The sequence below is a fragment of the Eschrichtius robustus genome, chromosome 11, assembly GCF_028021215.1.
Source record: "Eschrichtius robustus isolate mEscRob2 chromosome 11, mEscRob2.pri, whole genome shotgun sequence".
Lineage (NCBI taxonomy): Eukaryota > Metazoa > Chordata > Mammalia > Artiodactyla > Eschrichtiidae > Eschrichtius > Eschrichtius robustus.
In genome coordinates, this window is record NC_090834.1 from 72,503,734 (window position 1) to 72,516,824 (window position 13,091).

Genomic DNA, 13,091 nt, shown 5'->3' on the forward strand with positions numbered 1-13,091 from the left:
AAGGCCCTTGCCCATTTTAAATCCGTTTATTTTTGTGTTGTTCAGTTTTCAGTGATCTCTACATATTCTGGATGTCAGTCACTTATCAGATATACGATTTGCAGATACTCTTTCCCATTTGGTGGGTTGCCTTTTTACTCTGTTAATATTGTCTTTTGATGTACAAAATTAAAAAACTTTCATCCAGTCCAATTTGTCTATTTTTTCTTTTGTTGTCTGGGCTTTTGGTGTCATATCCAAGAAATCATTGCCAAATCCAATGCCATGAAGACTTTGCCCTATGTCTTCTTCTAAGAGTTTTATATTTTTAGGTCTTACATTTAGGTCTTTGATTTTTTTGAGTTAATTTTTGTATGTGGTGTCAGGTAAGAGTCCAACTTCATTCTTTTGCATGTGGATATTCAGTTTCCCCAGTACCATTGATAAAAAGACAGTCCTTTCCCCATTGAATGGTCTTTGCACCCTTGTCAAAAATCATCTGATCATAGGTGTGAGGGATTATTTCTGAGCTTTCTATTCTATTCAGTTCATCCATATGTCTATAACGGTACCAATTTTTTTTTTTTTTGATTACTGTAGCTTTGTGGTGAGTTTTAAAATCAGGAAATGTAGTCCTCCAGTTTTGTTCTTCTTTTTCAAGATTGTTTTGGCTATTCAGGGTCCCTCAAGATACCATATGAAGTTTAGGATGGGTTTTTCATTTCTGCAAAGAACATGTTGGGATTTCGATAGGGATTGTATTGAATCTGTAGATTGGTTGTGTTACTGAATAGGTTGCCTGGACTTGCCCCACGGTCCTAGCCTGGGCTGAGACCCCTTGTCTCAGGCAGGGAGGTTCTTTTTCTGCTCAGATTCCCACAGTTAATAACAAAACCAGTGTTGAGACTAGAACGGCACAAGCTTTATTCAATGGCCAAAGAATGGAGAAGTAGGAACTTAGTTTGCAAATCAATTTCTCAACCCAATTCAGATGGAGACACCATATGTATAGGAGGGTCAAAGTAAAAGGGAGGAATTTGGAAAGAATGGGAGGAATATTCATGACTTATCCGAGAACGGGTGTGGTTTGAACCCAGAATGTAACACTACTTTTTGTCCTTGTACTGGCTTTTCAGGTTGTTGTCATGGCAATTGTCAACTGTCATGGCACTGGCGGGTGTGTCATTCAGCATGCTAATATATTACAATAAGCGTATAATGAGGCTCAAGGTCTACTGGACGTCAAAATCTTCCGCCACCTTGGGCCTAGTTTGTTCCAACCAGTTCTTGTTTTTCTCTTTGCAGCTTCCTCCTGCAACTTAGATAAGAGCAATTGGTTTCTATTCGAGGGAGGGGCAGGGGTATGATTCTGGGGCAACAGCCTTGGTAACAGTTGGGTGGTATTGACATCGTAACAATATTAAGTCTTCTAATACATGAACATGGGATTTGTTTCCATTTCTTTATATCATTTTCAGTTTCTTTCAGCAATGTTTTGTATTTCCATTGTACAAGTCTTTCACCTCCTTAGTTAATTCATAAATATTTTATTCTTATTGATTCTCTTATAGATAACATTGTTTATTGTAATTACCTTTTCAGATTGTTAGTGTGCAGAAATGCCACTAGTTTTTGTGTACAGACTTTATATACTGCTACTTTGCTGAACTCATTTATTCTAACGGTTTTTTTTTTCCATCTTAAGGGTGTTCTACATATATGATCATATTGAAACAGGAGAGGAGGGGGCAGGGCACAACCTTGAAAAGAATGACACAGCCATAGGACATGACAAAGACTAGTTAGAACCAACTGGGTCCAAGATGGCAGATTTGACGTCCAGTAGACCTTGAGCCTCATTATATGCTCATTGTAATACATTAGCATGATAAATGACACACCCACCAGCACCATGACAGTTCTGAGGCTAACCATAAAAAGCCAAAAAGTGGGCAGTGGCCCAATTCCTGGAAATCTCTGCCCCTTCCCCAAAATAATGGGAATGATCCTCCCACTCATTAGCCTATGAAATTACCCAGCCCATGAAAACTAACCACACCATATTTCAGGGCCACTCTCACTTTCTGAGATGGCCCACACTCTGTGGAGTGTGTTGCTCTCTAAATAAATCAACTTCTTACCTATCACTTTGTCTCTCAGGGAATTCTTTCTGCAATGAGACATCAAGAACCTGAGCTTCATTAAGTCCTGAGACCAGGTGTGTGATCTCAGTTAAAAGACTGTGGGTTCAAGTCCCAATCTGAGTTGCACAGTTTCAATATCATCTGTGAACAGACATAATTTTGCTCCCTCCTTTCCAATTTGAATGTCTTTTCTTCTTCTTGCCTAATTGCTCTGATTAGAGTTTCTAGTACAGTGTTGAATAAATGTGGTGAAAGCAGGCATCCTTGCCTTGTTCTTGACTTAGAAGAAAAGCTTTCAGTCTTTCATCATTGAGTATTATTGGGCTGCACCTGACAGGCCTGCAAGCCCTGTACTTGCCCAGCCTCAAGACAGAAGAAAGAGCCCAGAGTCAGCGACAGAGACATCAATGGTTTAATGGATAGGGGAAATCTTACATGTCTGAAGCAAGGTCCTGGAGTGACACCCCACTGTGTGTGCCCAGACGGCAGGCAGGACATGGTAGTAGTCTTTGCTACCTAGGAAAGAGGGAGGTTTCCAGTTATAGGGGGAATTCACGTCAAGGTTACCAGGAAAACCAGTAGAGGGGCACACCCCTTTGATAAACTATCATAGTGGAGATAGTTCTGATCTAAAGATTAGAACAATTACTTAGCTGGGCTGGGGGCAACTATGTAGGCATTTACTGATTAGGCTCTATAATTAAGAGGGAAAGTCAAGTCAGGTGACTAGGTGAGGCAAGGACTGGTCAAGCAGGAGATGTACAGAAAGCAAGAGAACAGCCATCGTGAGTGCCCTGATCATACAAGTTTGATGTTTGCTGTGGGTTTTTCATATATGGCTTTTATTATGCTGAGGTAGTTTCCTTCTATTCCTAGTTTGTTGAGTGTTTTCATCATGAAAGTACATTGAATTTTGTCTAATGCTTTTTCTACATTAATTGAGATGATCATGAGGGTTTTTCACCTTTTTTTCTGTTAATGTGGTGTATTACACTGACCAATTTTTGTATGAACTATTATTGCTTTCTAGTAATAAATCCCTTTTGTTATGGTGTGCAATCCCTTTAGTATGCTGAATTCAGTTTGCTGAAATTTTGTTAAGGATTTTTGCATGAATGTTCATAAAGAATATTGGTTGGTAGGTCTTTGTTGTTGTTGTTGTTGTTTTAGTGTCTTTTCCTGACTTTGCTATCAGGGTAATGCTGGACTCATAAAATAAATGAGTAGGAAGTGTTCAATTTGGTGGAAAAGTTTTTTTTTTTGATATTTATTTATTTGGCTGCATTGGGTCTTCGTTGCGGCATGCGGGATCTTCATTGTGGCATGAGGGATCTTTCAGTGTGGCACGCAGGCTTCTCTAGTTGTGGCGTGCAGGCTCCAGAGTGTGCGGGCTCAGTAGTTGCGGCATGCGAGCTTAGTTGCCCCGTGGCATGTAGGATCTTAGTTCTCCGACCAGGCATCGAACCTGCATCCCCTGCAGTGAAAGGCGATTCTTAACCACTGGACCATGAGGGAAGTGCCTCTGGAAAAGTTTGAGAAGAAATGGTATTAGTTCTGTAAATATTTGGTAGAATTCACCATGAAGTCATCAGGATCAGGGCTTTTCTTAGTTGAGAGACATTTGCTTATTGATCAGTCTCCTTGGTTACAGGTCTATTCACATTTTCTATTTCTTTATGATTTAGTTTTGGTAGCTTTTATGTTTCTAGGAATTTTTCCATTTCATCTTGGTTCTCCAATTTGTAGGCATACAATTGTTCATAGTACTCTTATAATCCATTGTATTTCTGTAGAATCAGTAGTAATATCCCCATTTTCATTTCATTTTAGTAACTTGAGCCTTCTTTTTTTTAATATTTATTTATTTATTTGGCTGTGCCAGGTCTTAGTTGTGGCACACAGGATCTTTGATCTTCATTGCGGCATGTGGGATCTTTTTAGTTGCAGCATGTGGGATCTTTAGTTGTGGCATGTGAACTCTTAGTTGTGGCATGTGAGATCTAGTTCCCTGACCAGGGATCGAACCCAGGCCTCCTGCAGTGGGAGCACAGAGTCTTAACTGCTGGACCACCAGGGAAGTCCCAACATCTTTGTTTCTTAATATAAGCATTTACAGCTATACATTTTCCCCTTAGCACTGTTTTTGCTGCATCCCATAAGTTTTCATATGTTGTATTTTCATTTGTCTCTAAATCTTTTCTAATTTCCCTTGTGATTTCTTCTTTCATCCAATAGTTGTTTCAGAATGTGTCATTTAATTTTCACAAATTTTGTGAATTTTCCAGCTTTTCTTCTGTTATTGATTTCTAACTTCATCTCAATGTGGTCAAAGAAGATACTTTGTGTGATGTCTATCTTTTAAAGTCTGTTAAGGAGAATGATGTCATCATCACGGCAGAATAAGAGTTTTCTACCATCTTTCCTCCAAAGAACACTGATTTAGACAGTCACCCATGGGTGAGAAGGCTTTTGTGGACATCCAAGAGGCCGGTGGATAGGTTTGTGCACACCAATGGAGAGGGGAAAAAAAAATCTGAGATTGGATGCACTGAAGAAGATAGTGGAACAGTTTCACTTTACTCACATCACTCTTCTCCGGAAGCAGCACAGTTCAGCACAAAGAGAACTTCTTGGCCTATGATTTCTCCCTCAGGGGAAGGTGAGAGTGTTTGATTGTGTGCTTGGCTTCCCCACCTTTGTGGGTTGCTGCCAAAGAGATCCACCTCTTTCTCACCCCATCCAGAATACTGAGGCATGCCATGCAACTGGGGGGTGGGGGGTGGCTGGGAGAGCAGCTGATAGGGCTAATTAGTAACATGAATGCATATGAAAATATATATCACACTGATAAAGGTATTAAATTCAGAATACTCTAATACCATAATATGGTGATGTATTAACCACTTAACTCTCGTATAAAAATTAAAGGACAAAAGTATTAAAAATAACAATAGCTACAATAATTTATTAATGAATACGCAATATAAAAAGAGGTAAACTGTAACATCAAGAACAAAAAATACGAGGACAGGGGAGTAAAAAGTAATAAAGTTAATGTATATATCAGCACCCACAAACTGGAGGCTGCCCAGTGGCCCAGCCATATCACAAATCTAAACCTAAGTCAGCCTGCACTTAACAGGAAACACCTGTCAAGGATACCTAACCCCAATCACAATCCTCCAACTCAGCTTTAGCTAGCTTACCTTACCCTAGAAAATAGGACCTCCTAGCCAACTGTGCATTTCTGAGTTGCCTCTTTTAATACTCTATAAAACTCATTCTTACCCAAAATCCCTTAGGAAGAGTGTTCCACTGCTTGTGAAGATTGTACACTTTCAATCCATGAATTGCTTTCCCTTGAATAAAAGGCATTAAACTCATTGTTAAATTGTTTTAGTTTTGTCATTTGACGAAGGGTAGAGTCTTCGTGTGCTACAATTCTGATCACAATTCCAATTGGGGGTTCACTCCACCAAGCAATTCTCCAACACCAGCTGGGTTCAGAATTCAACTCAATTCTGACACTGTTACCAAACTCAAGTTCGTGTGTCAGACACACAGTGAGGCCAAACAAACTGAAAAATTGGAGGTTGGAGCAGAGAAAGGATTTTTTGCAGGGCCAAGCAAGGAGAATGAGTGGCTCATGCTCAAAAACCCCAAACTCTCTGGTGGTTTTGAGGGAGAAGTTTTTATTAAATTTGGAAAAACTTGGGGTGATGGCTGCAAGGTGTGTGGCTTTCTTCTGATTGGTTGGTGGTGAGGTAACAGGGTGGTGCTCCAGGAATCTTGTGCTCAGCCTGAAGTTACCATCCTCCACCTGGGTGGGGGCCTTAGTTCCTGCAGAAGAACTCAGAAGATGTTATGTACATTCCTTGAGGAGTAGCCAGAACCCTGCCCCAAGGCTGCATTATTGTTTCTTGACTGCTTCTCCTTTGTTTCTGCATCCCCCTCCTTTCCCTGATTAGCAACTGTTTGAATCTGCCTTTTGGAACTCAGGGAAGGTTAAGGAGGCTGAATGAAGTCTATCTCTCACAAACAAGAAATGGGGGGACACAGAAAGAGGATTTGTACCAGGGAGGGCCCCACAGGGTTCTGCTGCTGTTTCATATCTCCCAGGTGATAGCATCAGATCTCACAGATTAAGGGCTCAGTCCTACAAGACTCCCCCCATGCCTTCAGACGTCAGTTGCAAGACCGGGTTGTCACCTGTGCTTCTGACTGACTGGCTATAGACTGGAGGTTCCAACAGCCTCCTCCTTGGCTTTGATTAATTTGCTAGAGCAGCTCACAGAACTCAGAGAAACATTTTTCTTAGCAGATTACTGGTTTATTGTAAAAGGATATAACTCAGGAACATCCAGATAAAAGAGATGCACAGGAGGGAATTCCTGGCGGTCCAGTGGTTAGGACTCCACGCTTTCATTGCTGAGGGCCCGGGTTCAATCCCTGGTCAGGGAACTAAGATCCTGCAAGCCGCACAGCGCAGACAAAAAAAAAAGAGAGACACACATGCAAAGGACAAAAGGATATGGGGAAAGGGCATGGAGCTTCCATGCCCCCTCTGAGCACCATTGTCCTCAAATCTCCATGTGTTCACCAACCCAGAACCTCTCTGAAGCTACCCTTTCGGATTTTATGGCAGCTTTATTGTATAGGCATAGTTGATTAAATCATTGGCAATTGGTGGTTGAGTCAACCTCCAGCCCCTCCCTCTCCCTTGAGGTCAGGGGGATGGGACTGGAAAGTACCAACCCTCTAATCACCTGTTTGTTTCCCCAGGCAACAAGCCCCCATCCTTAGGTGCATTTCACAAGTCAGCTCATTAACATAACAAGAGACACCTTTCATCATAGGCGAGTCCCAGGGTTTTAAGAGCTCTGACAGAAAAGGGGATGAAGACAGTTTTTATTACAAATCACATCCCATACGAATTCGAAGTTATCAGCTTAACATAGACTGTAATATCTATGAGATGTTTTGTGTAAGCCTCATGGTAACCACAAAGGAAAAACCTACAGTAGATACACAAAGGATGAAGAGAAGGGAATCAAAACATACCACTACAGAAAATCATCAGTTCACAAAGACAGCAGGAGAGGAAGAAAGGAACAAGGGAACGACAAACAGCCAGAAAACAGTAGGATGGCATTTGTAAATCCTTACCTATCAATATTTACTTTAAGTGCACTGGATTAAATTCTCCCATTAAAAGACATAGAGTGGCCTAATGGATAAGAAAATAAGAGCGAACTATACGTTGCCTACGAGACTCCTCAGTCCAGCTATAAGGACACACAGAGGCTCAACGTGAAGGGATAGAAAAAGATATTCCATGAAAATGGAAACCAAGAGAGCAAGGGTAGCTACATTTATGTCAGACAAAATAGACTTTAAGTTAAAAGCTGTAACAAAAACAAATAAGATCATTATATAATGTTAATGGAGTCAACGAAATTCCAAAATGGTTACCTCAGTCAGATTCTGCCAGGGCAACTGTCTCTCTCTAGCTGGGGAGGTGAATTCCCAGCACTTCCTACTCCTCCATCTAACGAAAGTCCTCTAGCAAAATGGTTTTAACTTGCTAGACCCAAACCTAATGTATCCACACAGGTTGCTCTAGCACTCACTACTCCTAGGTGTCTGGCAGCCCACTGGTCTGACAGGGTGGCTTTTATTTTGGGGATCTGAGGAAGCACTGGACCATCAGCGCAGGCAGATTTCAGACTGAGGAGTCTTCTAAGAATTAAATCAGTTTTCATAGAGCTTTTTCTGGGAGCATTCGCTGAGCACCAGCCTCTGGAAAGGATCTGCCTTTCTGGGTCATATCCTGGGAGGGGCAAAAAAGGCATGAAAACAGCACCACTCTGCAGTCGTCAAAGGAACAATGGCCAGCACACTGGCAGACCCCAGTGAGAACCCAATGCCTAGGTGCACTATTCCCAGGAGCTGGGGGTGTCAGATCCCCCTGCTTGCCCGAGCCCACTGAGTCCTCAGTCTTGACCCCACCATGGATTCTTACTTTTGCTTCCAGGCCAAGAGCCAGTGGGAGGAAACCCACACCAGGAGACTGCAGGGTGTGCTATATCATCGTACATTTGCTCAGAGCCAGGTCAAGTCATGCAAAGTGTCCACTCGAGAAATAAGTTTTATTTGCAGTGTCTACTGAAAAAGAACACACAACCTAAAAGTTGAGAATTAAGTTTTGTTTGGTGGACTTACTGAGGACCTAAGCCTGGGAGATAGGCTCTCAGATAGCTCCGAGGAACTATTCTGAAGAGGTAAGGGGGGAGCCAGGATATACAGGAGTTTTGCAAAACAAACAAACACAAACCCTCCGCCCCCGACCGAGGTAGCCAAACATCAAAAGATTACTGCTAATTAGAGAAAAAACAGACATCTCAAGTTAATGAGTTTAATGTTTTTCTCTGTATGGGAAGATGCAAGAGTCTGGGCTTAATGAAATCATTCCTTTGGTATGCACCTTAACTATCTAGAGCCAGTATCCTGTTTTTCTCCATCTTGAATCCTCTGCAGGGTGCACCACTGGGGGTGGCTGCAGAGGCTGATGGCTTGATGGCCGCAACACCCTTTGTTTACTGACATGGCAGGCGACATTCTTTGTTCACAGCTGAGAATAGGTGAAGGCAAGTGTACAGTTTGATGGTCTGTGTGTAAGGACTGCATATGTTGGCATCTGTGCTCGGGTCCTCTGCCAGAATGATTCTGGGAATCATAATGAATGAGTTATGGGGAGGTGGCTGGGAGGTAGCCAGCCCCTTCTGGTGCGTGAATTTAGAATACCATGACCCAGGTGAGGCTGGGAGCAATCAGTGAGAGTGGTTGTCCTCAGCTGAATACAGATGCTTGGTAAACTTCAGGCCTGCAGTGCATCATGCCTTCTGCTGGAGGGTGCTGGAAGAGGGGCTGAAGTGCGTCAGGCTCTTTAGTCCAGGTAGGGGGCAGTAGGTGAAGTAGCGTGGACTGGCCTACCCACGCAGAGGTCTGGTGCATGGTCGCTGTGCAAATGGCCTGTGGAGGGGTGGCCTCTACCCTGATGGATGTATGGGAAGAACTCTGTGTGTGTGTGTGGTGGTGGGGTGAGGGGGCGCACATACATCAGTGGTTGTAGGCTACAGTGTATTGAAGTAAACGAACAACTTAGCACTAGGAAAGATAGTCCCAGATTTCTCAGTACTTGAGGATGCAGATGATGAGCCTTCCTGCTTCAGCCGTATCCAGCAGAAAGCCCTCTGGGTAGACTAGACCCATGGGATGGGGCTCAGGCTCTCCAAACCTGAGCAAACCCTGAAATCCCCAGACCTGGGTACCTCTTCCTGCACTTTTGCTTTTGAGCTTCCATACCATCCATGTTCACGGGCAGCTTTGAACTTCAAAGTGCAGAGGAAAGAGGCCTGGAGAAGGGGGTCCATTTGCTGAGTGGGGACAGGTCTAAAAGGCCTGAGCTGTGGTGGTCATTGCTCTGGCCCAGGTCCCAGGCCTTGAGGGAATGCTGAGAAGTAGGGGTAACCCAGGATGACGTGACCCAGAATTTGGCAGATGGTTCCTATGACCAAGAACAGCACCAAGAACAGCTGTGCTGAGGTTCCGGTAAACATTTCGAAAGAGGATGTTGCAAAGCCTGTTTTCTGGGCCTTTTCCAAGTAAGACGGGGATTTTTTATTTTCCTGTGGAGGTGTATTTGATGCTTGTCCTTGGGGTGTGACCTCTAGAGACTCCTTGTGTGCCTCAGAGTGGGACTGGGAGTAACCCCGACATTCACTGAGGTTCTTCTGGCCTTTGTCAGTCGCCCCTTGCTGGCACCGAAGGGACTGACTGTAAGGGATGGAAGAGCAGGGAAGAGTGTGTGGAGTGTGTGCCCCACAGTCAGGAACCAGGAATCTCACTGGGTTCTGGGTTTTCTGTGACATTCTTTGGGGAGGGCTCCTAGCAAAGATTGGTATGATAATTTCCTCTAATGGCTCTTATGCTCTTCTGTCTTGATGATTATGTTTAGGAGAGAAACTTAATTGGTTAAGTGATGCAACCCACAACATTAATTCTTTTTATGAAAGTCCCTTGGGATAGGGTCTTCTCCCCTGGACTCTCTTAACATCAGAAACTCACAGTCCTTCCTCTTTCATGTCACTGCCCAGAAGAGAGCCTGCAACATTGCCACTTGCATGACCCTGGCCACCTGTTGGCCAGTCGCTGAGCAGTTGGGGTGGGGAGGGTGAAGAGCAACTTTGTGCCCACTAATATGGGCTCCAAGGTCTTCAGCTGGCACTGCAGGGGCCTTCAGACTTGAGTGGTTAGACACCTCAGGAAGAAGTGACTTGTCTAATGGTCATGGAGAAGAGACAAGTTAAATCAGGGTAGAGGCCCATATTCTGAGCCCACTAGATGTGTGTTGTAGGGAGAGGAGATGGGCAAGTCTGACTTTCCTCTATGATTCTGAGTTCATCCATCTAAGACATTTCAATGAAGCTAATTTAAAACACAGATCATTTAAAAAATAATTGCAGTCATTCAAGCTGTGCGACATGATCCTTGATTACACGTTCATCCTTTTCTTCTAGGTCATGGTGAAACTGAACTTGCCACATCTTTTGACTTATAAGGAAAGTATTGTAAATTAGAAAACTTTTGTGGAAAACATGCACATTACACTCTTTTTGATATTGAAGAGTATCTTTTTGCTGTAAAGCAGTATGCAAAATAAGCTCATTCCAGTTCTTTCCATGCATCCACCCATTTTTAAAATAAACTTTTTATTTTGGAATAATTTTAGATTTACAGCAAAGTTAGAGAGATAGTACAGAGAGTTCCTGTGTACTTTTCACCCCCTTTTGCCTAGTTTTGCATCTTACATAACCAGGTTACATTAGTCAAAACTAAGATATTAATGTTGGTATGTTACTATTAACTAAACTCTAGACATTTTTCAAATTTCACCAGTTTTTTCACTAATGTCCTTTTTCTGTCCCAAGATGCAATCCAGGATACCACATTACATTTTGTCATCATGTTTCCTTAGTCTCCTCTGGTCTGTGAGTTTCTTTCTTCCTCCCTCCCTCCCTCTTTCTTTCCTCCCTCCCTCCCTCTTTCTTTCCTCCCTCCCTGCCTCCCTCCTTTCTTTCTTTCCTTCTTTCTTTCTTTCTCTCTTTCTTTCTTTCTCTTTCTTTCTTTCTTTTCTTTCCTTTCCTTTCCTTTTCTTTCCTTCTTTCTTTCTTTCTTTCTTTCTTTCTTTCTTTCTTTCTTTCTTTCTTTCTTTCTTTCTTTCTTTCTTTCTTTCCTTTCTTTCTTCCTTCCTTCCTTTCTTTTCTTTCTTTCTTTTTATTAAATTGCCAATCATTTGCTTCAGTTTTGATTGGCTTTTAAGTCCATGTGTTATTTTTTTTTAATTACTTTTTATTGGAGTATAGTTGGTTTACAGTGTTGTGGACAGTTTTTTCTTTCTTTTTTTTTTAGGCATCTGTTTTCGTTTTGTCTTTTTTAAGTGACCTTGAGAATTTTGAAGAGTTCTAGTCGATATTTTGTAGAATGCCTCTCAATTTGGATTTGTCTAATGCTTTCCTCATGTTTATATTGGAGCTTTAGGATTTGGGGAAGAATATCACAGAAGTGAAGTGCTGTTCTCATCAAATCAGGGCATGTATTATCAACATGAGCTATCACTAGTACGTTAACCTTGATTACTTCGTCCCAGTAGTGTCTGCCAGGTCTCTCCACTGTAAAGTTACTGTTTTTCGCTTTCCATATTGTGTTCTTCGGAAGTCCAGCTCACACAAAAGGAGGGATATTAAGCTCCATCTCCTAGAGGGGGTAGTTGTTGAGCAGAACACTGTGTACCGGTGACCAATCCCAGGGCAGGACTCCAACTACAAAGAATAGCAAAGATCATCACAATGCCAGCCACCAGGAATAAAAGTCCAGACACTTCTGCCCACTGCAGCTGCATATCAGAGTCACCAAGGAGATCACAACACAGTCAAGCACTGGACGGAACAACGCTTCACTCACAGAGAGAAGAGACCAAACAAGATCAGCTCCAATACTGTGCGTTGGTCCCTCATGGCTGGTTGGTGCCCCCATCTGACTCAGGGCAACTGGCCTACATGTACCCCTCTCCTGCCACAGAAGAAGGATTCCTCCCCACCTCCCCTATGGAGTCTGAAATACTGAAAACTGGAGGTGTTGGCTATTGATATACATGCTTAAGCAGAACAAAGAAACACTCACTGAGTCTGAGATCGGGAGAAATATTCTCACACAGGCAATAAGCCTGGCACTGCTGTGAGGGCTCTTTATCTCTTGCTAAGGAGGTGTTCCAGGCCCAAGGCCCACTCTTAGTGGCCCAGTGGGGGTGGATGGATTGCGTGCATGAGACTTCCTTTCCCAACAGTAGTATTTAGATATATTGTTTGGAATTCTTCTGTAAGAAATATTTGTCTCTTCTCTCTATTTATTAAATCATTTATTATTTATGTCAGTATGAACTCATTTACTTTATAATTTACGTTATAATATAATATTATATCACTTACATTGTTGCTCAGATTGTTCCAGCTTTGGCCATCGTGAGCTCTTTCAGTTGGGCTACTGTCCTTTTGACAAGCCTCTATTTTTCGAGTATTTCCTTACTGTCTGGCATTACAATATAATCCAGGTTTATGTTACTTATTTTCCCTGTCCCAGCCCTAGATTCAGTCCTTTCTGGAAGGAGCCTTGGTTTCTATTATTGAATAATGGTATATACTCATCATATGGTGTTTTTCATTTATTTTGCTAATGTAGGGAATTACATTGAATTTTAATTAATTAATTAATTAATTAATTAATTTCTGGCTGCTCTGGCTCTTCCTTGCTGCGTGCAGGCTTTCTCTAGTTGCGACGAGCGGGGGCTACTCTTTACTGCGGTGCTTGGGCTTCTCATTGCGGTGGCTTCTCTTGTTGCTGAGCACGGGC